The sequence below is a fragment of the Rutilus rutilus genome (genome assembly GCF_951802725.1).
Source record: "Rutilus rutilus genome assembly, chromosome: 13".
NCBI lineage: Eukaryota > Metazoa > Chordata > Actinopteri > Cypriniformes > Leuciscidae > Rutilus > Rutilus rutilus.
The window spans coordinates 25,692,778-25,719,834 of record NC_140218.1 but is presented as its reverse complement, the minus strand read 5'-3'; the positions used below and the strand labels follow the sequence as shown (position 1 = coordinate 25,719,834).

The following is a 27,057-nucleotide window of genomic DNA, read 5'->3' as shown; positions in this document are numbered from 1 at the left end:
ATAAATCTAAATCTTGATATACATTTTCAGAGCCTGATTACAAAAACAAAAGGCAAACATTAGACAACTGCTTTTACTTTAAAACCTTAAAGGGATAGTTCACTTTGAAATTAATTTTTGATATGTTTTAGCTTACCTCAAGGGCATCCAAGATGTAGGTGTCTTTGTTTCCGCAGTAGTTTCAATTTTGATATTTTTAGGTCAAACCGTTCTTGTCTGTCAGTCTGTCTGTCAGATAATGCAGGTCTATGGTCACTGGCTCAAAACACAAGCACAGAGTCCAAATTAAAACAATTCCCCATCGTCCAAATGAAACAATTCCCCATCGTCCAAATGAAACAATTCCCCATCATAAGTACACATTGATGGCCTAAGACACGAAACGAGCGGTTTGTGTGAGAAAACGAACAGTATTTATATCGTTGTTATCTCTTGAAAACAGCACACGTCCAAATGATCTGACGGCGCGGGCGGGTATAGATATATACATAGATGTCGCCGTGGCTACGGTTTCGTTCCAATGAACTGCAGTAGCGAAGGCGACATCTAGTGTATACATCTATACCCGCCAGCGGGCGGGTATAGTATATACACTAGATGTCGCTTGGCTACGGTTTCGTTCCAATGAACTGCAGTAGCCAAGGCGACATCTATGTATATATCTATACCCGCCCGCGCCGTCAGATCATTTGGACGTGTGCTGTTTTCAAGAGATAACAACGATATAAATACTGTTCGTTTTCTCACACAAACCACTCGTTTCGTGTCTTAGGCCATCAATGTGTACTTATGATGGGGAATTGTTTCATTTGGACGATGGGGAATTGTTTTAATTTGGACTCTGTGCTTGTGTTTTGAGCCAGTGACCATAGACCTGCATTATATGACTGACAGACAAGAACGGTTTGACCTAAAAATATCAAAATTGAAACTACTGCGGAAACAAAGACACCTACATCGTGGATGCCCTTGAGGTAAGCTAAAACATATCAAAAATTAATTTCTAAGTGAACTATCCCTTTAACTGCAGAAAACAAGGAAACGGCAAGGAAACATCTAGATCTTTAAAATCATTTACTAAATGTAGCCTGCTTTGAAACAGTTAAAGATTCCTTAACTTTTAAAATTAATTTTACATTCCTATGGCAAATTGCAAGTCTTCTTTTTATCACAGTGAAAAACTCCCACCAGGCCGACATTGTCTTGCATAAATTCTTCTAAAGCGTGGTAATCGGCTTTATGTGTTACGGAATCAGACTCATAAGACAGAGATGAATGCGAACAGGAAGCTTGACAACAACAGGGCTGCATGGTGAATGGGAAGCAGGTGAGTGGGAAGTGCAGTGCTGGATTGGAGAGTGGTGTGCTGGCAGTGAAAGGAATGTGTCTTCTTACAGGGAAGGTTGGTGGATCGATGGAGACATGGAGAGATGATATGCAAGAACACTGGAGACGGGGAACGCTGGAGAAGTCAGGGAGATCGTGGAAGGCAAGGTGAGTAGTCCTCTTTCCAACCAACGAGACTAGACCGTGGACAGTGGTGAAGAGAGTCCTTAAATAGTTGGAGTGATGATTGTGATGATGAGGTGCAGGTGTAGTTTAATAACTGATTTATTAAAAGATTGTGTAATTTTCTAACAATAAACATTAAATTAACATCAAGATTAAGCAGAAAAAAAGTTACAAAAAAGAATGAAGACTGTCAGATTGGCTAACAGGTTTGCCAATTTATTTTAACCAAATTTTGGTTTGTAGTTTTTTCTTATATGAATTTATCCTAAAATATGTACACTTATAGGCCTACATTTATATATATTTTTTATTATATTTCTGTAACTGCATATGTTTTACTTAGAGAAACATCTGAGCTCTTCTGTTTTCTTCTGGTGCATTAACAAGAGTGAAAATGAGAGGGACCAGTTTTAAAATACATGTGGGATTGGAGGCATAAGTTGTTTGACTGAGTATTCATGTTTACCAGTCAGATGGTTGCGGTGCTGAGCCAAGTGACTGAGTTTGATTGGATCTCGTGGTATGGTCTGACACACCTTGGCATCTGTCCCTCTCATTCCCTCTCCCCATCAGTCATCTTCTCCAGAATATCTTTCAGTTTCGGGCCATACCACACCTGTCAGACAGAGATACTGCTCAGTTATAAAATTACCATGACAGGGAAAGGGAAGAGGTAGCTTGTGTCATCTACAGATCTCACTCCCACAGGAGTGCACTTTTCTATTTGTATTCAGACAACAGGTGGCAACTTGCTAAACTGTCCTCAGCTTCAGCACACATATGTTTCATGTGCTCTGATATTGAGTCTGGGATACAATATCTCACATGTGATTTATTTCCCTTCTGTTTACATTCACAGACATAACCGACTGTAATTTATTTGAACTTTGTGTGTATTTGACAGGTTAAGCAATATGATGTGAAAGAGAACTTTGTTTAGTGATCACAATTGCCATGTGACAGCTGGCATTTTTGGGTACGCTTGTGTGAACTCAGGAAACTGCATATCAGAAGTTTAAACTGATTAAATAATAAAATTGCATGATGACGAAGAACTGCAATGTCACATGAGCGTAACCGCGATAGAGATGATAATCATAAACAAACAGATGTTGTTCGTGGTTGGCAGAGTATCTGAGGCATGAGCTGTAACATGATGATGGAATAAATTATTTGTGTGGAAATTTGAGCTGAAACTTTTGAGACACATTCTGAGACTGAAAAGTGCAAAAAGGAGCATAATTGGTCCCCTTTAATGGTTATCAGCCATAATATGAAAATGATGGTTGGGTTATCAATATCTGGCAAAATATATGATAATAGGTAATTGTGGTAGTTAATTGTAGTTAAACTGGACGGAATGTAATTGGGGAGGAAGACAAACTGTATTTTTTGACTGAATTTGCCCCTCAGTTTTTATGACTTGAGTAGACTATATTGAATACACTATAATATTAACTATAATATTTGTCACACTGCAGGACTTTATTGATTCACAAGGAAAAATAGTGAATTTTTTGGGGGGCTTGTTCATGTAAGTACCCAAATGCAGCTCAGTCTCTTGTCACTTTGTTGCCAGGTTATGACCTACAGGCACAAGACATGTTATTTAGTTTAAGTTTACTGCTTGCACCTGATTTAAGCACTTATTAAGCTCTTCGTTGGCTCAATTAGATTTAGTTGGCTGGGAAAACAAAACCTGTCCATGGGTCCCCAGAGTTGCTCTGAGAAACAAACCAATTGTTTGTAATCACTGTTGAGAATGTTTCCCTGAGGATGTTTTTGACCATCTATAGAGTTTAACCTGACACAGTGGGAGCTGTTTTGCACTATGATGTCTATTGTAATCCAGTAGAGAGAGAAGAGCTTTATCTTGTTTCAGAGGCGGAGGAGTTTGTCTCCTGAGGAAATAAAGAGTAGATTGCCTTAGTAAGCATGCTTTAATGTTCAAAACTGTCTTATTAGTGACAAGCTAATAAGACCTACACAAAGTATACACCTAAAATGATGTAGGCTAGGCATCCATTTTGTTTGTTTGTGGTTTGCGCTGATGCACCCCACTGAGCCAATGTGTCAGTGAGTCATTCGCTCCTGCTGATGTCTTTTTGGAGGGGGAGTGGTGAGTAAAGTCTCAGATGATTTTCACATCTAATACTAAGACATAACTTAACTTAGATTACCTTTATCATCATCTAACACTCAATTAGGAAAGAATATGAGCTGATTGCCTCTTTGGATACGGATACGCCGTTAAACCCCCGATGCCTAGACGCCCAGAGCTGAGGACAAGAAACCCCAATCTGAAGACAAGAAGCCCAGGGCTTAGGACAAGAAAAGGAGTTTAATTGATTACAAAAACCTATACCAAGGCTTGATTTATAGTGTTTTTAAAGACTTTGAACAAGTACATATACAGAGAAGTCTTCTGACCGAATTGTAAGTCATTAAAAATGCCTAACCTGAGAATAATAAAAAAAATAAAGTTAAAGGTGTTTGAATCAAAGTACACACTGCAAAACAATACTTTTTATAAGAACAATGTTTTTTTTTTTTTTTACAAAACAAAAAATGTTTCAACTATCCTGCCCTTAAAAGAAAAGCTTAGATTGGGGAATTTTGAACTCTTGAAATCTGTGAAGCTTAAAAGCTTGTGGAGACTTGTTACTGATGCAAGATGCAATACAATTATTCTTAATCGATAGAAGCAGAAATCATCATCATGATTAATCTTGATCTGACTGTCTGTACACAGAATCACATGATCAATGTCACAAATTGACTTATTTGATTAGTGACTTACAGTGCCAAATTTATTTACAGGTTTAAATGTGGACCCCACTGTACAGTATGTCCCTCTAATGCATTCTTGTGGTTGAAAGCTGAATCAATTGAAATAGTATATTTTATCAAGCAGTTTATTTTCCAGACTCTCGAGCTGGAGCTGCTGACATTGATCTAGCACCCTGATGCCTGCAAAACCTGGCAGACAGCAAGACTGCAGTTTTCATCGATTTTTATCTAGTTAATCTCCAACATGATATTTAAATACTTAGGAAAAGCCACACAAGGAGAAATCATGTATCGACATCCCCGCTGGTAATATCAAACCGAAAAATAACCTTTAAAGTTTGAGTTGGGGTATTAAAGGGATAGTTCACCCAAAAATGAAAATTCTGTCATCATTTACTCACCCTCAAGTTGTTTCAAACCTGTAAGAATTTATTTTTTCTGCTGAACACAAAAGAAGATATTTTGAAAAATGTCTGTAACCAAACAGTTGATGGGCCCCATTGACTTCCATAGTAGGAAAAAAATAAAATAAAAATACTATGGAAGTCAATGGGGCCCATCAACTGTTTGGTTACAGACATTTTTCAAAATATCTTCTTTTGTGTTCAGCAGAAAAAAGAAATTCTTACAGGTTTGAAACAACTTGAGGGTGAGTAAAGGATGACAGAATTTTCATTTTTGGGTGAACTATCCCTTTAAAGTACACTGTAACGGATTTCTGTAATTTGAACAGTATTTTACTGTAATATGTACAGTAAGATACTGTAAAATATGTATACAGTATGTTACAGTAAACAGCAAAGGATTATGGGAAAATATAGGGTCACTACTGTAATTCTTCACTACTGTAAATCAATTTACAGTAGTGAACTTGCCCGCGAAAAACTGACCAATGGCAAAAGGGATTTCTTTTCAAGTGTTTTTTTGAGGGGTGAAGTGGCAGTTAATGCACGGACAAAAGATCATGTAACTCACCAAAAAGGTTAGTATATAATTTATATTTTATGTAAAACAAACATTTTCAAATGTTTTTACTTATGTTAACAGCAAACTAACATGATGTATCGTTTTGTTTTCGTCTGAATGGTTTTAGTGCCTTTTTTTCCTGACTGTCGTCGGAATGTTTTTTTGGTGCCTTTATTACTGTCTTTTTTCCTGACTGTCGGCCGGGTCGCTGTCACGGTGATAATATTAACTGGTGAGTAACTTAAGTTCACCTATATTAGCCGAAATATTCTTTAGTTAAAACTATAAAAAAATAATGGTTGTGTGTTCCTCTGCCTCTTTAACGCAAGTTAGCTCATCAGGCGGGCGGAGTCGTCGTCGGTAACGTTAACCGAGCTAACAGCGAACTCAACGTGAAATACTGAGGTAAAGTGAGATAGACGAAACCCTTGTTAAAGTGCGGGTTTTAAACAATATTTTCACGTAGGCCTATATGATTTATTTTCAGGTTTGTGATCTGGATAATGCCATCTGCAACGATGGAGTGTGTTGGAGCCTTTTCATTGTGACAACATCAACTGGTATGTAACGTTATGGTCAACTTCACCTAAATTAGCCGAAGTAAACTTATTAAACAGAGAAGCATAATAACTTTGGTATGTTCTGTCTCCTCTTTCACAACTTTTTGGCAGATGTACAACGTAAATACTGAGTAAAAACTAAGTTAAAGGGATAACGTAGTACACCTTAAACAGAAAATTATGTAGTCTATGTCATCATTTACTCGCCCACAACGTGTTCTAAACCTGCATGAAGTTCTTTCGTCTGAACATAAAATAAGATATTTTGAATAATGTTGGTAAATAGTGGCTGGTCCGCATGGACTTCTATAATAGAAAAAAATACTTTGGATGTCAATGGGGACCAGTAACTGTTTGGTTGCTCATGTTCTTTAAAATATCTTCTTTTGTATACAGCACATTAAATAATTTAATGGAAGTTATGAACAAGTTGAGGGTGAGTAAATGGTGACAGAATTTACAATTTTGAGTAAACTAACCCTTTATCCAACACCATTATTATTGTTAATTTCATCTTTTGTTTTATTTTCATGTTTGTGGTCTGAATTATGTCGTCTGAAATGTCGGAGTCTTTTTTGTGATTGCCTTCGTAATAGTGATAACATCTACAGGTGAGTAAGATGACATCAACTAAATTAGCTGAAGTATGCATTAGTTAAGCAGGCAAACATGTTCTTTTCTGTTCTTTATTTTGAATTTGCAGCGGCCATTCCCTCTGGACTGTACATCACTGCTGACACTCTCCACTAATACACAGAACGGGTTGACGTTGGAGGAGGAAGAGGAGAAGGAGGAGGAAAGGGTTAGCAATATACCATTATCAATATAGCAAAGTTTTGCTAACTAATATTTTTAATGTTGTTTAATTGATTAAAAACTATAAACACCATACAACATCATATCTTACCTCATCTTCACCCCACATGTTATTGTTGTTAGTAATAAGTTCTGTTAACTTATTGTTTTTTAGTTTTTTCTGTAAACTATAACACTAAAAGGCTGCTGTGACTTTGTCTGTTTCAGGAGAGTCTGTTCTCAAAGCAAAAACATGGATGCTGACAATGAAGGGCAGAATCATCATCCAGTTACAACTGCTAACAGACGACTCTTCAGCATTAGCTGTCTATTTTGTCGAATGCAGAATCAGGTAAACCAAAATATATATATACATATATATTTTTTTACATTACATTACATTTACATGCATGCATTTGGAAGTCACTTTTATCCAAAGCAACTTACATTGTATTAAGTTTAATTTAAATTATCCATTCCCTGGAAATCTAAGCTACAGGAATGTATTGAAAAAGAATGAAGCTTTAATGATTTTAATGTAATGTATTATGGGGTAATACCATCCCTGTAGGTTAGGGGTGGAAATTGGCAAAAATTTGATGATTCGATAGTATTGCGATATTTGGGCCACAATTCAATATTATTGCGCTTCCTAACATTGCGATACAGCAAGTATTGCGATTCGATTCTGCGATATATTGTGATTCATGTCCCCCATATTAATCAAAGACATTACAAAAAATAAGACTGCTTAACTCACTTCAAATGTCACATTAAATCTGTGAACATCTTCTACACATTTACTGGAGGCTAGTGCAAAAACTTTGTCCTTGAACATTCAGGACACAGGACCTTATTACAGAACGTAATTATATGAACGCGTCACCACCGCATTAGCACCAAAAACATGGAGATTTTATTTTAGAGAATAATTACACAACCTATTCGATATACTATAATACTATAATTAAATAAACTAATCGAATATCCAAAAATTGTGACTCATCCCTGCATGTAATACCTTGTTTTTTTCCCAAAATCTTCACTTACGTCTCGATTTTCGAAGGGGATTATAAACGTTTCTTCCTTGGTTCGCTTTTATTTAGGCCTATTACATTCACATTCTTTACAGTGGTAAAGTAGAAAAACGTTGTAGGACAGATAGCCTACATTTTTACTTGCACGTCAGATTCATTTCAACACAGTTTTTGCTTGTTATTAGACATGTACGGCGCGTCAAGTTTATTTGATTTTTAGTTTCGCTCTCTTTGGCAGCGCAATTTCAAACATAGCTTAAATGTCTTGCTAGCCTGACGTCGTCATACTCAATTCTAGTCAGAATGTGAGTCTGATACTTCTCCATTGAGCTTTGATTATGGGGCGTGTTTCAACCGAACCAGGAAAAAAAATTCCTCTGCAGTCAATTGGATAGACCTACAACCAATCAGAGCAACGGAGTAAGTGACGTATGTTTTTCATTCATGTTTCCGATCGCGGTTCTCTGTTCCTCTTTTAAAATTAATGCGCTGTCGATATCTTCTATAACAGACGCGATGGCGGAATCTACACATGATGTTTTATAAACAAATTTCAGGAGGAGCACATTCAAATAATCAATCCAATCAACCGTCTATCAGCATGAGAGGAAAGCATATATTTATTCACTCGGTCAACTCACCTAACATGACAGTTTTCAGCATCCCTGCACTCACTCTTGGCTTGTTCTTCCACAGCCAGGAATACGGGGGGAGTACTTTGGGTTCGGGCCGAATACCGAGCCCGAAGCCTCTCCTCAGACAGCACGCCAAATATGCATTTATTCTATCTGACTTATTTGTAAGCGTGAACTCGTGAAATCTCAATTCTTCAGCGGCAGTCATTTGAATTCAACCCAAGCGCTCGTTGATGACGTGGATGATGACGTTACCGTTGCTTATCTGTCCATCATCGTATAAAGCCCGCCCTGACAATTTGATTGGTCCGAACAATTTTTGTTCGGGCATAATAGCTCCTCAACGGAGCGAGTCCAGACCGAACTTCCCGACCAAAAAATATTGTGGGCGGGGTTCGGGCTGGCACCCAGGCTAATGTCTTGCCCTTGTGGAAGATTAAATTCACTTTTCATACCTTTTACAACAAGTAGAAAACATGAAGATATCAGAAAATAGATCGATGGTCTCTTTCCTCCTCGTGTCCCACATCCCTCTCAAAGCACAGAGCGGTATGGCTTCATGTGGAATCACGTGTCTTTGTGTGGAAGTATTAAACGAAAGTTTTTTTTTTTATATATATAGATTTAACTTTTCTATTATGTAAGTTTCTAATATTTACTGATATGTATTTGAATGCTTTACAGGCTTTGTGTTGCTTCTTTGACGGAATTGCTCAAATAAAGACTTTTTTGCTCGAATAAACTAATTTTTTTTTTATTAAATTTTCATAATAACCCCCGAACCACTGCAGGTAGTTGGTCCATTACCACCGCAGTGGTAAAAAAAACTGCCACCGTCACAGCCTTATAACCTTTATTGTAATACTTTGCGCTACTGTATCAATATAATTGCGTGCGCAAAATATCGCGACACTGAACAGAATCGATTTTTCCCCCACCACTACTGTAGGTGGATTCAGAATCAGATGTAGTGCTTTTATTAACGCCAAAGTACATGCAGCATCAAGTTTGAGGGTTAGGGAAAATTCTGCCAACACCGGTCTGAAAAAATTATATATTTTTCCCTGCTTGTGTTTGCAGGTTCATTCTGAGAGTCAACCCTGATGGCACCAAACACCAAAGGCACAGATCAGATGGAAATCTGGAAAGGTCCAAAGAAAAGCATCAGCCTGAAACCCTCAGTGTTTCTCATCAGAGAGCTTGTCAACTTTGACTGGCAAAATTACTGAAATGTAACAACACAACACTGACTTTGACTGTATTTTATTGTTTTAAGGCCTGTTTTGCTTTTCAGTGTGTGTACGTTTTTGCCATGCTACAGATACAAATGGTCACCAGGAGATTAATTCTATGGACTTTGGAGATGTTGCCCTTTTTTTTCTTCAGCTAGTGGCTCCTAAAGGTCAAGATTTGTAATTTGTACTTCTAAAACAAAATGTTCAACGATTAAAAAGAATATTATAAGGACAAATGTGTGATTTTCTGGGGGGTGGGGTAAACATAAATTAAAAAAAGAAAATTTAAATGATGAGAAAAAAAAAAAAAAAAAAAAACAATACTAATACTGTAAATGAAAATACGGTAATAATACAGTAAATGATACAGTATACTGTAAGTGAAAATACAGTAATAATACTGTAAATGCAATTACAGTAAATGGTACAGTATACTGTTAAGTGAAAATACAGTAATAATACTGTAAAACATTTTACAGTAACTTACTGGCATCCAGCTGCCAGTAAGTTACTGTAAAATTTACAGCAACCTCTTTACAGTGTAATCATCTTTCTTTGCTGTTGTTTCCAGTGCTTTTGGGAGCACTGGCTCAGATATTAACATTTAAATTTGCTAGCTGCCTCCATTTTCAACCTAAAATAGAGGGGTCTACAGAGGCCTAACCATACTGCACAGAGTGCAAATTAGTTTTTAGAAGGATAAGAAATAAGAAAATAGAAGAGATGATGGGCATGCTTTGGCGGTGTGGTTGCAGTGTAATGGCTCAGTTTATACCTCCTGTTACGTTAAAGTGGGTGAGCTGAGTTGTACAATCACAGTTGTGTTATTCAAATATTTGATTTGCACTAGGGATGCATCGATATTACAATTCTGATATAAACCGATAATTATTTTGATGTTATGGCTGCTAAAACCGCTGAATCACCAAAATCATTTTCATATTGTTGAAATAAATAAAAAATATACCACTAAAAACTGGAATCAATCATTTAAATGCTACAAGTGAAGTCAAGGTTCAGAAAGTAAAAGTCCTCCTCAGTATTTTGTTCCAATCACCTGGATTTGCTAATTAGTCCGTGTTGCGGTGTGTATACGGTGCAGGAGCAGCATGCGCTATAGTGCTTTCACTTATGCTGCGTTTGCAGTGCGTAACTGATCCACGGCTGTACCACAAACACATACTCACTATTTGTATTTCAAATCCAGAAGTTATCAGCAACTTTTATTTAAAAAAAGTTTTGTCAGCATTGCGATTCTCTTTGTACACATACACTCTTTAATAGACGTATTCACGTTTAAACACAATTTAAACAACGTATTATTCAATTCATTACTTCTATATAATTATATTTTAAGTTGCTCAAGCAAGTGGTAAAATATTTAACCATGTACTTATATTAAAATCGCATACATTTTAAATTAAAACTTAAAATTGACAAAAACAGCAGACTCATACCCTTTCTTTTGCATAATTTAAATCTTTATATGATAAATCTTGCATGTCACAAATAACTTGTTTTTCCACCTCCACGAATGAGACGAGTGTTGTTCATTATGTCGCCTTGTTGAAGTAAATTGTAGTTTTCCTTGATTTACCCCGGTCTTCTAAAAGTAAAAAGATGACTGTGAAAAATAGTAGTATATAATTAGATGCATTTATGGTGAGATTACTACATTTTATTTAAATAAACGCATATATGGTGAAATTACTACATTTTCAGGTCAATCTGTGTTCATTTTGACCACGAAACATGCGCTGTCTCTTTAATTCAGTGTTTGCAGCACAGGAAAAATAGACTCGGTGCGGAAATGATCGCTGCACTGCTGTACACGCACCGCAAATGGAACGGATCGACGGGCTGCAACCGCGTGCAGTGTGAAAGCTCTAACCTGTTAACATGGGTACGGAAAAAAATACACACCTCATACGCACTGCAAACGGAGTATGTGTGAAACGGGCGTTAGTGAATTCAGCTGGCTGAGTTCATGGGTGGAATAAACATATGGCAGGACTTTTACTTTCTGACCCCTAGACTTTACACCTCTGCATCACGATGCATCAATTGGGTCGTGAAGCACATGTGAAATTCAATTCAAATTTGTATATTTGTATATATCAAATTTGTATAGCGCTTTTCACAGTACTGTTTCAAAGCAGCTTTACAGAAAGTGCATTTCAGAAATGTACATAGAAAAATACAGTTAGTTAATCATGTATTAATTTAGGGCATAAACATATCAGTCCAATGGCATGACAGAACATCATAGACAGGTGACGTCAAAATTTGGAAGCTATAAAGCAGACCCAGACCAAACAGCACTGGCTTCTGTGTCTTGGGTGATTCCGGTCAGGAGGGACCTTCTGTCCAAAGCAGGGGGCACAATCTTTCACCCTTGTCCAAAGTTATGGAAGCTGTGGACTTAGCCCCAGCTCATAGACTCAGGTCTCTCAACCAAGGTTGTTGTTGGTGACTCGTTTCCTCCGAGAAACCCACTGGTGACTTGTTTCCTCCATGGCACCTTGAGGCTGAGGCCTGCAGTGAGCACTAGAGTGCTGGCTTGGGATTTGGCCATTGTATTGGAAGGCCTTTCAATGGCTCCCTTTGAGACTATTGAAGAGGTTCCAGAACAAAAAAAAATTGCACTCTCAAAACTGTGTTCCTTCTTGCCATTGCGTCTCTCAAAATAATTAGTTGGCCAAGTATCTTGGTAAGCTTGGCTTTCTCCACCCTAGACCGGGATATGTCCCTAAGGTCCCCACTAATGTGGTGGGGCCTATTGTGCTGCAGGCTTTCTGTCCTCCCCCCTTTCGGACATCAGATCAGGAGAAGCTAAATCTGCTTTGCCCAGTCAGGGCATTAGATGCATACGTCCAAAGAGTTCTCTTGTGGCGAAAAACTGGCCAGTTGTTTGTTTGCTTTGGGTTACCCGGGAAAGGCTCCCCAGCATCTAAGCACAGGATGAGCAAGTGGATAGTTGAGGCTCTCTCTCATGCATATGAGTCGGTCAACCAGCCTTCATCTATGGCTGTCCGGGCCCATTGCACCAGGAGTATGGCTGCTACAAAAGATTTGCTATCGGGAGTCTCCCTTCAAGATTTATTTGATGTGGCAGGCTGGTCCTCCCCGCACACGTTTGTGAGGTTTTATAATCTAGATTTGGGCTCCACTCCGGGGTCTTGGGTGTTCTTGTCCTGGAATTTCTCTCTCAAGATCCATAAGCAAGCATTGAGCATGGAATCGCTCCAGCTCACCAGATATGAATATTCCAAAAACTAAAGGTCGACTGTTCTTACAGACGGTGTACAGAAGATGGTCCTCAGCCCATCTAAATAACTGACAGAAACTGAGGGCTTAAGTACAAGGGCAAACAAAGGAGCTAATGAGATCATTTACGAGGTACAGGTGAATAAGATGATCTGGATCAAAGGAATACAGGCAAACAGAAACTGAACACAATAAAAAATATAGCTGCAAGCAGCAATTATCGGGGCCAAGCACAAGAAGACGATAAGACATGCCAACATGGCTGGGAGTGTCAGACCAACTGCAGAAAGGATTTTAAGATGAATTTAGGTAAAATGGCTGAATAATAATATATACAGTAACTAAAAATATGATTTAATGGATAATCACTTTTGACCAATAGGTGGTGTAGTTATGAAATTGATTTGATGTGGTCAGAGTGAAGTGACAATGACACATACAGTGTTTGGTGTCAATATGTCACTGCACACATACTCTGCAGAGACTCTACAAGGCACTGCAGAGATAAAGCCTGAATAGTCCTTTTGGCATCATGTCTCAACTTTGCTGCTGCGGTATATGAAAACGGTTTTGTCTATCAACACGAAATCCATAACTTTTAGTCGGTACAGTCAGGAGATGATACGATTCGATTTTGTTGAAAATCTGACAAACGATCTAGGAGGAGTTCGAAAAAGTAGGTATTGAATGAAAATCAAGATGGCGGACAGGAAGTTCGGCCAAATACGGCAAACTTGGTATATATGTTCTCGGCGTGACCCAAGGAATCTATTAAGACCAGTGTCATTACAATAGGCAGATTTATTCAAAAGTTATTAGCATTGTTGGAAATGTTGTTATAACTTTTGACCAAAAGGTGGCGCTGTCTCAATCTTTTGAGTACCTTCAGGGCATGGTGCTGATGGCACATACTGAGTTTCATAATGTTACATCAATGCATTCGTTAAGTATAGCATTTTATATCACAATACTGTATTGATGTCAATGGCAATTTCATGTTTTGTTCTATTATAGCGCCAACAAGAGGCACAATCCTAACATTTTTTTTTTTTATGTGTACTCATAATGAGCCCATACATGTCAGATTTGGTGAAAATATCTAATTTCGTTTTGGAGTTATAGAAATTTACATATATATAAATGACCCACACCTGACTTTGTTTGCATTTTCTTGCCACTATAATTATTTTGACATTTGGCCATTAGTGTATAGCCAACGACCTATGTTTTCGAACTTCCTATGGTGGTTTTGTCTCGATCGGTCTAACGGTTTCAAAGATATTGGCAAATGTTTTTTTTTAAGCGCTAAATCACAACGTTACACAAACCGTAAGGCAAAACCTAGCATGTTTGGTATTGTTGGACTCGGCAAGGATTCAGGAATCTATGGAGATTACTCCCGTGAAAATAGGTCAACCATACCCAGGGTTATAAGCATTTGAGAATTAAATTTTACCACTAGGTGGCGCTGGTTCGAAACTTATCAGGCTCCTTCGGGGCATCGTATTGATGACCCGTACCGAGTTTCGTAACAATATGTTTATGCGTTCATTTTGGTACAAAATTAAAAATGGCCGACGCCTAACATGGTCGATATGGAAAAATTGGATATCATTCGATTCGGCATGATGCCCTGAATAACCATAAGGCAAAACCTAGAATGTTTGGTATTGTTAGACTCGGCAAGGATTCAGGAATGTAAGGAGATGACTCCCGTGAAAATAAGTCAACCAAATCCAAAGTTATATGCATGTGAATAGTTTTTTTCACCACTAGGTGGCGCTATAACGGAAATTTCAACCATCATATAGTTTCTAGCCTTTACGGTTCAAAAGGTATTAGCATAAACATTACTGAAACTTTGGACAGTTGGTGGCGCTAGAGGGATTGAGTTAGAAACTCCAAATTTGCTATGGAGACTGTTCTGACTGTTCTCCATCAGTGTGCCAAATTTCATAACTTTCCCGCAAGCGGTTCTATGGGCTGCAATAGACTTCCATACGGAAGAAGAAGAAGAAGAAGAAACAGAAGAAGAATAATAAGAACGCCAACGATTTCAAGAGGTGCCTATTTAGAGGAAATTTCTGCTATGACGGTTTTGCCTTATGATTGTAAATGGCGCAATGTTGTAAATTAGCACTTAAAAAACATTTGCCAATATCTTCGAAACCGTTAGAACAATCGAGACGAAATCACCGTAGGAAGTTTGCAAACATAGGTCGTTGGCTATATGATAATGCACAAAATGTCAAAGTTTTTATAGTGAGTGGCAAACAAATCCAATCAAAGTCACCCATGGGTCATTTTTTATGCTCTCATACATTTCTCACAATTTGACACACTCATGTATTGGCTCACTCTGAGAACACATAAAAAAAGCGGTGGAACTGTGCCACTTGGTGGCGCTATAATAGAACAAAACAAGGACATTGCCATTAATTACAATATAATATCATGATATTAAATTACAAAACTCAGTATATGTCCTGATAATCCATTAAATCATACTTTTAGTTCCTGTATATTTGATTTTCAGCCATTTTGCCTAAAATCATCTTTAAATGTCTTTAATTTCTCATTGTTGCAGTTGGTCTGACACTACCAGCCATGTTGGCATGTCTTATTGTCTTCTTTGTGCTTGGCCCCGGTAATTACTGCTTGCAGCTATATTTATTATTCCACTTCTTCTTCTTCTTCTTCTTCTTCCGCTCTGGAAGTCTATGGCAGCCCATAGAACTGCTAGCGGAAAAGTTATGAAATTTGGCACACTGAAAGAAGATAGTCTGGACTGTCACCATAGCAAATTTGCAGTCTCTAACTCAATCCCTCTAGCGCCATCAACTGTCCAAAGTTTCACTCATGTTTATGCTAATAACTTTTGAATCATAAGGGCTAGAAACAAAATTTTCCCTCTGATTCCCTAGCTATGATGTCATTTTAATTTTAATTTTCCGTCACGAAAATTTGTCCGCCATTTTGAATTCTCCAAAAAAACCTACTTTTTCTAACTCCTCCTAGGCCGTTGCTCCGATTTTTATGAAAATCAAATCAGATCATCTTTAGACTATGCTGGCAAAAAGCTATCAAAAGCTCAAAACCCAACTATTATCGAATAACACGCAAATAAAATTGACGTAGAGCACCCCAAATTGGACACAAGGCTGTATCTCCGCAACGTTTTATCGTATTCAGACCAAACTTGGTACATGACATCAGAAGCATGACCTGAGGCAACATGCTGCGTTTCGGCGCAGCACCATCTACTGGTCCGGAGATACGATAAATGCCTATTTTTGCCTTTAACTTCTGAACTGTTTGTCCAAAAATCATAAAAGTGGTCTTGTTAGTCCTAACTTTAGGACTCTAAAATATTTTTTAAATCGGCAAGTTAGGAGCTACTTAGCCTTAAGATTTTTTCTGAACACAGCCCCAGATGTATGGTACAGATATATTGTGCATTCCTACTGTTTTTCTGTTATGTTAAATTGTGCTGACATCCTACCCACAAAAATGATCGAATCTCAAGCCAGGGATATTAGATCCAGTCTCTTTACCAGATTCCAACAGTAGACATCCTTTTGGTCTGTATCCAAAACTGTCAGCAGAGTCTTCTATCAGACTGTGAGGTTGATAGGGAAAGGCATGGAATAGCAGAAAGTAGGAGATGATGTGATGATAACAAATGATCAGGGTCTGAGCCAACAAATCTTTGGTACACAGGTTTATAAATGGCAGCTATTTAACATACAGCCGAGGGACAGATAATTGAGGACAGATGGCTGGTGAAAGTATCGATCGGTTGAGCATTTACTCAGCAATCAGGGCTTTCAACATGATTGTTTTATCCATATTGCAGAAACTTGCTGCATACTGTATAGGGAAAAAGTAACTGAAGAGAATATTAAATTATTCAACTCATTCTGACTACTCACTGTCAATCCGTTATAAAGGTTTGGACATAGTGGTGCATTGCACAGTGAGTGTGAAGGTGTTTGTATTTGAGCAGATATTATGTTTTTGTGCACCTATATTCATTCTTCTATGAAGGTCAGCAGTAATATAATTCCAGGGCCTGGGCTACATGCCCAAACCAACTCAACGCCATGATTTACAGAAGACATACTGTGCTTTGGGGCACAATAATCTGTTTGTTATTCCATGCATTTCTTTTTCTGTAAGCCAAATGCAGGTCAGCCTCCAGAAAACTATAGTTTCTGATTCTTCAAGTCTCTGTTAATGCAGAATGCTGCTGCAAGACTCGTGACAAATACCAACAGGGCCCATATATCACCTATCCTCACCTCTCTTCTCTGGGTACCGGTTCAATTCAGAATTCGATATAAAGTGTTGTTATGTCTTTTAAAGGTTTTTAGAAGGGCACTTGTTTATATTTCGGAAGTCATCGGCTTCAACCATAACCACAGGCCTCTCAGATCAGAACCAACTACTCTTCTCTGTCTAATTTTAAGTGCCAATTGCATCCTCCACCTCAAACTCATTTGTTTACGTTGGCCATTGCAACAGCATAATGATTGTTGTGTGCTAGAGAGATATAATTTCTCTTTCTCCTTTTTTGTTTTATTTAATAGAGATGTGTGATATTGATATAAATTAATATCTCAATATTTTCTGGGATTTTGTCAATAATTAGACTATATTTGATGAGTGTGTTATAGGCCTGTTTTTTCCACAATTGATAAGTGTTTATTTGTTTAACTAGTGAAATAATGTTGTTGTTGTTGTTGTGAAATCTCTTCAAACAATTCAAACTTTTTTTTTTAATAAAAAAATATATAAATATATATGATTTTATCTGTCTAAGTGTGCTCCCATCGACCACTGTTACTTTAAAACAGCAGTCAGAATAAAACCCCAATTTCAGAAATCATAGTTTGCTTCAGGTGTGTATTTCTTCCATTACACCCGGTTACAATAAGTTTAGGAGGATGCAAGTTTTTCCCAAATTCAACTGAAAATGCAACTTTAATGATTTCTGCAGTCTCAAAATTAATCAACCTCTTCATGGCAAGCATCTTTAGTACTTAGTAGAACATCATTTTGCTCTTATGGCCTTCTGCAAATGAGATGTATAACCAGACTACAGCTTCTGGCAGTGTTTCTGAGGCTTAGCCCATTCCTCATGAGCAATGGCCTCCAGTTCAGTAATATTCTTTGGTTTGCGTGCTGTAACCGCCTTCTTCAAATCCCACCAGATATTTTCTATGGGGTTCAAGTCAGGTGACTGTGATGACCACTGTAGAATCTTCCAGGACTTCTTCTGCAACCAAGCCTTGGTGGAATTTGAGGTGTGCTTGGGAACATTGTCCTGTTGGAAGGTCCAATGATGCCCAAGCTTCAGCTTCCTCACTGATGGCATGACGTTTTCTCCCAGGATTTCATGATACTTCACTAAATCCATTTGCCTTCCACATGCTGCAGGTTTCCAGTGCCAGAGGATGCAAAGCAGCCTCAGAGCATCACCGAGCCACCACCATGCTTAACTGTAGGTAAAGTGTTCTTTTCAGCATATGCTTCATTCTTCTTCCTTCAGACATACTGCTGATCCATAGGGCCGAAAAGGTCCAGTTTTGTTTCATCGCTCCACAGAACAGAATCCCCAAACTTCTGTGGCTTATGGCTTATGGCTTTTGGGTCTGTAGTGGTGTACATCTTGGAGTTATGGCATGGAAACCTCATGCGTTTAATACGTGCCATACTGTGCAAACCCTGTGCAAGGTTTTTTTATTTTTTAAACCTGCCTTCTCAGAAATCTTGTTGCAGCCGTTGATAGCTTTATTTGTCTGCACTGTCCAGGTAGTGTAACCACTGTTCCTTTAACTTTGAACTTGCGTACTATGCTTCCAACGATGTCTCCAGGAACATTTAGGTCCTTCGCTATCTTTTTGTATCCTGTTCCTTGTTTGTGAAGGGCGATGATATCTTCTCTTAACTTTTTGGGCCATTCTTTTGGCTTATTTCTTACATGCAGTCAAATGTGACACTCGAACAAACCTAGTCAGTTCAGGTATTTCATGTGTTCTAGCTCCATCACACCTGGTGCAACTAATGAAGCCCTTGATTAGTTGCATCATTGTGTGCTTGGAGACAGCACATGTTTTGCATATTTGTGCTCTTGTGAGGGATGCTGTTCAGGGGGTTGAATAATTTTGAATAATTTTCTGCATAAGTCATTGAAAGTTGAATTTTTAGTTGAATTTGGGGAAACTACTTGAAACATTTGTTGTGTTGAACTATTTCAATTACTTTTCAAACTGATTTGCAACGAGGGTTGAATAATTTCGATTACAATTTGTTTGACTCTGTAATTGTACGTTTACTTAATTCCTTATTCAAATTTAATCTTTGACATAATCATTGCTTGTCTGCCTGCTCTCATAACATCACAAATTAAATCAGTAAGGGTTTGACGAAACACTTAGGCTATCTTACGAGATGATTACATGTGGGTTCATGAGAACGAGAAAATATTTAACACTATTTTTAAGGAATCTTCAATGACGAAATATATGACTGGAAAAATGGTATTTTATTCGCCTGAAAATCACAAAATGCATTAGTATTTACTGACTGTTTAATGCAGCTCAGAGGTTGCATGAATGCATTTACATTGCAATTACATAAAATGCTAAGATATTAAAAAAATAAAACCTTGAATATTTAAATATGAATTGATTAAAAAAAATATTATTTGCTATGCCTACTTTAAATATGAAACTAAAACCAGTGGTGGCAAGTTCATTCAAACACAGCTGTGTGTTGCTCAGAGTTTTGCACCTATTCTGCTGTGGCTTTTCGTTGTTGAAATAGATAAAACATCAATAATATTGTGTCTGAAATGTTACTCACAATATTAACTTGTATATTAAACTGTTGGATAAAATCATTATGATATTCAGGAAAACAACATTCTTGCACATATGATATTGGTTATATCATAAGATATAAATACAAGACGGGCATTTTTCCCCCCCTTATCTTACATTTTCGGGTCATTCTACTGCATTTTAATAGGCTAAATTCATTACCCAGTGAATGCATGGACTCTCAAGGCATGTTTATGTTTGGTTTTTGCAAAGTGAGTGAAATAATCAGCTTGTCCATTGATAAAACAACAATTGAACATATAGACGTATCGTAATTATCGTAATTATTATTGATAATTATTATTCAGTTGTATTATTGATATATGCATTTCACACCCTGATCTCCTTCCAGCAAGGAAGTGTTCTGCTTAGCATTAGTCATTCATTATAAGATGATCTTTATCTTTTTTGCACAGACATACATTTAAATGAGAGCTGACAATCAGTATTTGACCCCAGAGTCAAGGCTTCAATTCATATTCATAATCTAATAGCAGCACTGTCCAGATATCTTTGAAGGGTACTCCATTTAAATAGCTTTGCACAATTGTTTACCTTTCACATTTAAACTGAATAGGTCTTCAAAAATGTCCAAGGAAACAGAAGCAAAGTCTTCTTTCCTTTTTGTTTATTTGCTCACTAGGGTCTAACTGGGTTGCTTGGGTCTGACTCAGACATTTAATCTGCTTTTTAATTTTCTTCACTGGATACGTCTTTTGTCTGCTAACAGCTTTGTGCACTGCCACAGTCTGTCTGCCAGAAGCACAGGGGATTGAAAAGCGGTTAGTATTCAGCTCCGTGTAACTGAGGTTCTTCGTTGTGCTGATCATGGTCATGTCTGTTGATATTAGAAATCCCTTGATTATATCTGTAGAGATTTGGACTCTTTTGTGTGAGTTTAAATGCTTTTTGACAAGTGGTCTGTACAGAGACATTTTGCAATATACTGTGCCAAAGCTTTTATTTACTGAAAACCTGATGTTATAGTTTCACAAATACCAATAATAGCAGTAAAAAGATATAAAGCATTAAAAAAAAAAAAACACAAAAATGTTGAGCTTCATCTCGATCACTGTGCATTAGCGCTGTTGTTCCTCTCTGGTAATGTGAGCATATCTGTGGGATTATGAGAGAGATCCGAACACCCACTCAGAGAGAATGACAGAGACAAGGCTTTTAAGGCAACAGATATGGGTGCTTGTATGCGCTCGATGTTGAAATGGGACATTCCTTAGATTTTTAAATGGAGCAAACATGCATGAAATATCAGCCACTGACTGACGCAATTAGCTGCAAAAGGCCACACTTTGGGGCTTTTTTCACATTTGATTTTTTTTTTTTTTTTTTTTTTTGAGTTGTGATACATTTGTGTCATTCAAGGATGTATGTCTTGATTTTTTTGTTGTTAATTTTCACATGCTTTTCAACCTTCAAATATGAAAATCCATCAAAGAAATATTAATTATTACACATTTAAAACTATGATACTGAAGCAAATAATGAAATAATCAAACATTTATTGTGTGACAGTAAATTATATATATATATATATTTTTTTTTTAAAAGGCCAATTTGTCTGGAAAAGTTGTCTGTATATGAAGACAGCAAAGCACAAACAAGGCAAATATAAATGTTATCACTTAATGAGCGATATGTTCAAACTTATATATTTAAAGGTATAGTGGAGGATCTTTCCGAATTTTAGATAAGACCCACCCTCTCCACTTTTTGAATAAGTTTGATTGATTCACCAGAATGATTGACAATTAGGAGGACCAATAGTATAGGTGATCCACCCGGAAGTAAAAAATCCTCCGCTATACCTTTAATATGAAAATATATGTGTATTTAGGAAATAAAATGTTAGTTATAAAATTATCATGTAAAAAAGTAGTGCCATTAAACACAATACATCATTTGAAATGTTCATGACTTAAAAAAAAATAAAAATAATAATAATTCTCACCATCGTCATGTGCTTCACTGCAGCCACAAATACCCTGACAATTATTAAGTATTATTATAAATTATTGTGTCTATATTTACTCCTACAGTGTGACAGCTCTTACAGCTTGCATGCACTAAAGAACTTTTCTTCTTTGCAAACTCTCCATTACACTGCTCCTTGTTTACAAAACAAAATGCTCCTATCAAACATATAATCCTTTGACGCAACCTGGGACGCCATTAAATTAAAACATCTACTTGTTTCCAACGCTGGTATCCGCCTGAAGTCTGTACAGAGACGCAAATGAGATTTTTAAACTGGACGCATCAAATCGAGCATTCTTTAACTCTTCCGTTTGTGTTGTTGTCAGACTCAAGTGCGTGGAGTATGTTAGAACTGAATGCGCATACTGTATCCAGTGTAGACAGCAACGCGATGCTCACATCCAGTGTAGGCAAATGTCAGCCATGAAGTAGTCTCAGCCTCAGATGTCACACCCATGGACTGCTGGCTGAATAACATCTGATGCATATGGCATTCTTAACTGGAAACATTTCAGGAGTTTTGAAGTCGTCATCTGAGGTTGAATGCTACAGGATGTCTGGAAGACGTGTGTTTAATGGTCCACCTGGAAACAAAGATGGCGTGATGCCAAACCCCCTTATGGAAGAAAAACGTTGTCGTTTTACAACTGTGACAATGAGCGCTTATCAGGATCAACAAAATGCTGGAATTTCTAAATATGTGAAGTATATTAAGTTCGTGGCAGTCTGTTATTGTAGGGACATCGACTTCGACACCCCTAAACATAATGCGGAACAAAACAAACTATGATTCATTGGCCAATGAAAGCTGCTATGGACCTTCTGCCGTCAGTCTAGACTAGCCATTAAGCAACTGAATGCCAGTGGATGGGTTCATCGATTCATTTACCCTTACGGAACAAAAATAAATGGGAATACACTGCAAAATATAATGCGATATATTACATAATACATTTCCATAAATGGGAAACTAGTGCTTACATTTTTATATATATATTGGGAAATACATTTTCTTTGCATAAGGGGACGTCCTGCTCTGGAGGCAGTTATATGCAACTGTATTTACCTGTGTGTGACATCACAGATCCCGCAATGAGTAAATAAATGCTCTGTTTATAATAAGGATGTTTTAAGCTTTGAAACTTTCAGGGTGTTTTATTGGTAACACAACCTCTTATATGTCAGAAGATCAAGGCGAATTTGATTTCTCATGCCATGATCCCTTTGATGTCAAATCATTCTAACAAGAAACTATCTTAGAGGATTAAAAAAATTGTACAGTGCCAAGCAGGCTTTACACAACAGGAACAGCAAATTCTCAGTAATTTATCGAGACCAAACCTAAGAGCAGAGCGCTCTGCCTCAGCTGCTATTGGAAACTTTAGAGGTGGCATTTAGAAGAGAGAAGAGGTTTTATTTAGACATCAACTGTGTCCTTTAAGATGGATGTACTTTAGATTGCAGCTAGTCCAGTTTCATTTGGAAATGTTTCTTTAACATGTATTGCAAAGGTTGGTGAAGATATAACAGGAACGACATGACTCATACAGTTTAAAAGAAATGGATTTTACACTGAAATAAAAACATGACTTTTTTTTTTTCTTATCCAAAAGTTAGTTTCCAGCCTCCTTGTTTGCTGTGTTCTGTCTTTATGAAAGGCTGTGATGACTCAGAATTTTTGTCTGAGTATTTTAAAGGAACACGCCGACTTTTTGGGACTTTAGCTTATTCACCGTAACCCCCAGAGTTAGATAAGTCCATACATACCCTTTTCATCTCTGTGCGTGCCGTAACTCTGTCTGACGCACCCACCGCTAGTCTAGCTTAGCACAAAGGCTGGAGGTAAATGGCTCCAGCTAGCATACTGCTCCCAATAAGTGACAAAATAACACCAACATTTTCCTATTTACATGTTGTGAGGTGTATAGTCACAGCGTGTACAAATAACAAGGTCACATGAGACACAGCCGTCTTCTAACCGTATACATACTGGGAACTATATTCTCAGAAGGCGAAGGTGCATCAGACAGAGTTACAGCACACACAGAGATGAAAAGGGTATGTATGGACTTATCTAACGCTGGGGGATACGGTGAATAAGCTAAAGTCCCAAAAAGTCGACGTGTTCCTTTAACTTCAGACCGCCGCCCAACGTTTCACTCATTGCCGAAAGATGCTGTGACTGACTCCATAACCTGCCCATAAACAAACAGTGCACAGTTCTGAGAACATATTTTAACATCCGAAGTAATTGGATTTAGTATCTTTAGAATAAAATTATTTGTTTTATTTGAAGAAATGCACCAAATCGGCAGCGCTGAGAACTCTCCAGAACAGGATGTAAATGCCAGCGCTCAATAGGACCGCGATATTGCCGGAACTTGAATGGTGCAAAAGAAATTTAAAATGTATAATAACTAAGTATAATAATAAGTATAATGTACATTATGATAAGTTTTGCTAATGAAATAAAAAGTTTGCTTATTTGCAATAGCCAATAGGTAAATGTCTGCACTTACAGTATCTTCCTTATTAGTGCTGAAGAGTGAAACTGAAACAGTAAAACTTTCTAGAAAAAAACAAACAAAAAAACATCGATCAGTGCTTTTTACTTTTTTAGTAGGACTACTTTAAAAATGAATTACCTTTGTACTTTTTTTATTTTTTTTTATTTAAGCTTAAAGGGATAGTTCACTTTGAAATTAATTTTTGATATGTTTTAGCTTACCTCAAGGGCATCCAAGATGTAGGTGTCTTTTTTTCCGCAGTAGTTTCAATTTTGATATTTTTAGGTCAAACCGTTCTTGTCTGTCAGTCATATAATGCAGGTCGATGGTCACTGGCTCAAAACACAAGCACAGAGTCCAAATTAAAACAATTCCCCATCGTCAGTACACATTGATGGCCTAAGACACGAAACGAGCGGTTTGTGTGAGAAAAGGAACAGTATTTATATCGTTGTTATCTCTTGAACACAGCACACGTCCAAATGATCTGACGGCGCGGGCGGGTGTAGATATATAAATAGATGTCGCCTTGGCTACTGCAGTTCATTGGAACGAAACCGTAGCCAAGCGACATCTAGTGTATACATCTATACCCGCCCGCGCCGTCATATCATTTGGACGTGTGCTGTGTTCAAGAGATAACAACGATATAAATACTGTTCGTTTTCTCACACAAACCGCTCGTTTCGTGTCTTAGGCCATCAATGTGTACTTACGATGGGGAATTGTTTAATTTGGACGATGGGGAATTGTTTTAATTTGGACTCTGTGCTTGTGTTTTGAGACAGTGACCATAGACCTGCATTATATGACTGACAGACAAGAACGGTTTGACCTAAAAATATCAAAATTGAAACTACTGCGGAAACAAAGACACCTACATCTTGGATACCCTTGAGGTAAGCTAAAACATATCAAAAATTAATTTCAAAGTGAACTATCCCTTTAAGCAGATACAGGCATTAACAGTTCATGTTCCGAGAGCCTATCGTGATCTGCAGCTGCTCAGGACTAGATATATAGGATAAGTGACATTAAGCATCAAGAGATTACAGTTTTTTTGCTAAGGAGGTGTTTGTTTAGTCTCTTCTTGAAGGCCTGAACATTCTTTGAGGTGATTTCACCTACTACAGTACAGGGGAGGCAGTTCCAAGTTGTTACAGCCGAATGAAGAAAACTTTTTATAAACCCAAATGTGTTCATTACGTGAGCATGCATGATTTCTAAACTGCAGAAAGCACAGTCTGTGATTTGGGAATATTTTGGATACAGAATAGATGATGTATCACAAAGCCAGGTAATTTGCAAGACCTGTCAATACGTAGGTGTCAGGGTTCTGTCACTACGGTCTAGTTTATTCTTGGTTTTGTGACAGAGCCCTGACACCCCTGTATTTTCTTGTCTTTGTCTGAGCCTGCAGTTCCGAATGTGCGTTCTCTTGTCAGTGTACCTATTGTTTCATGTTCGGAGCGTGGTGTTTGGATTCTGGCACTCATGTCTAGTTTGGTTTCAGTTCTGTCAGGATTCGTACATTCATGCTCCGTGTGTTAGTATTCTTTTGTGAGTGCACTGGGTTAGCATTCGCTTGTTCTCATGCACTCTTTCTTGCTGTATGAGCGTGCGGTTTCAAGTTCGCTCGGGCCGTATGCTCTTCTGTCTGCATATGTTGTTGTGTTCTGTGTAGCACGCGGTTCATGTTTAAATCAGCCACGTGCTTTCATGTTATGTTTTGTCTGGTGTTGTGTTGCACATGTCATGTTTTGTGTGAGCACATAGCTTGTAATGTATAGGTGTGTTCGACATTGGCTGCGGCTTGATGTAACTGATCGCTGAGAGTTGCCGCGTGCAGGAGATGAAAATGGAGACGGACACTTTCTGCTTTCTGTAGTGACCGCTCACGTGCTGTTTGCATAGGCTACTTTACCACAGCTAAAGTGAAATAAATTCAATATTTGTCAAATACACAGACGTTTCAGATACGTTTCCATTTAATACTTTATGTAATACTCCTTAATACAGCGTCTGTTTGTACAAGAATAAAGATTCAACATCAATGAAGTGGGGTCTACATTTTTATATCAGTTGTATTTTGATAAACATGACACAATATAACATTGCGACTACATGAAAAAAGATTTTACTGTTATAAAAAACAGATTTGTGAGCATTAGTGGAACTGAAGGTGTGAGAATAAACACGAAACACACGTGATTGTTGTCACGCGGTGAATTCGGCTAATCGTCGAACAGCTGTGTCGTCATCAGAGCTCGTGCAGCCGCTCTGGAGAAGCTGCGCAGAATGAACCACATGATGGAAGTCCAGATTACCGCGATGGTTCTACAGATTATTTTATCCGATTTTCCTGATGTGTTAAGAGCGACGAACCTGAGAAAGAGAAAGTAGTGAGCAGAGCCTGCAAGATCATTGGCTGTGGTCTGCCTACCACAGCCTCACACTACGACTCCAGAATTATTAAGAAGGCGAGAAACATCACCACTGACCCCTATCACCCAGCACATTACTTGTTCATATACTGCCCTCAGGGAAGAGGTACAGAAGCATCATCAGCAGAACATCACGCTTCAGAGATAGTGCCTATCCCCAAGCCATACGTTATTCAAACATGGTCTGAAGCTAGAACATTGAATGCTTATATTAAATTAAGTTCATGAACTAGTTGGATGTTTTCCACCCCACCACTCACCCTTACTTACCCCAATCTTAACTCCTTATGCTTTATGAGTATTTGCCTTGTGCCTTTGCACCAAGCACTTATGGACTTAATGTGCAATATGTGTTGTTCATGTCTGTGTATTTGATGTTATTGGGGGGTATATGTGAGGTATATGTGTGGAATGTGTTGTTGTGTCAGTGTAT

General features: G+C 37.8%; 1 long non-coding RNA gene across 1 annotated transcript; it reads left to right on the top strand.

The window, feature by feature from the left end:
- Positions 1-5,600: 5,600 nt before the first annotated feature.
- LOC311301949 lies at positions 5,601-9,766 on the top strand. The gene is made up of 6 exons (XR_014629527.1): positions 5,601-5,673; positions 5,756-5,828; positions 6,425-6,439; positions 6,532-6,630; positions 6,852-6,975; positions 9,376-9,766. It is a non-coding gene; the product is annotated as an uncharacterized lncRNA (long non-coding RNA).
- The last annotated feature ends 17,291 nt before the right edge of the window (positions 9,767-27,057 follow it).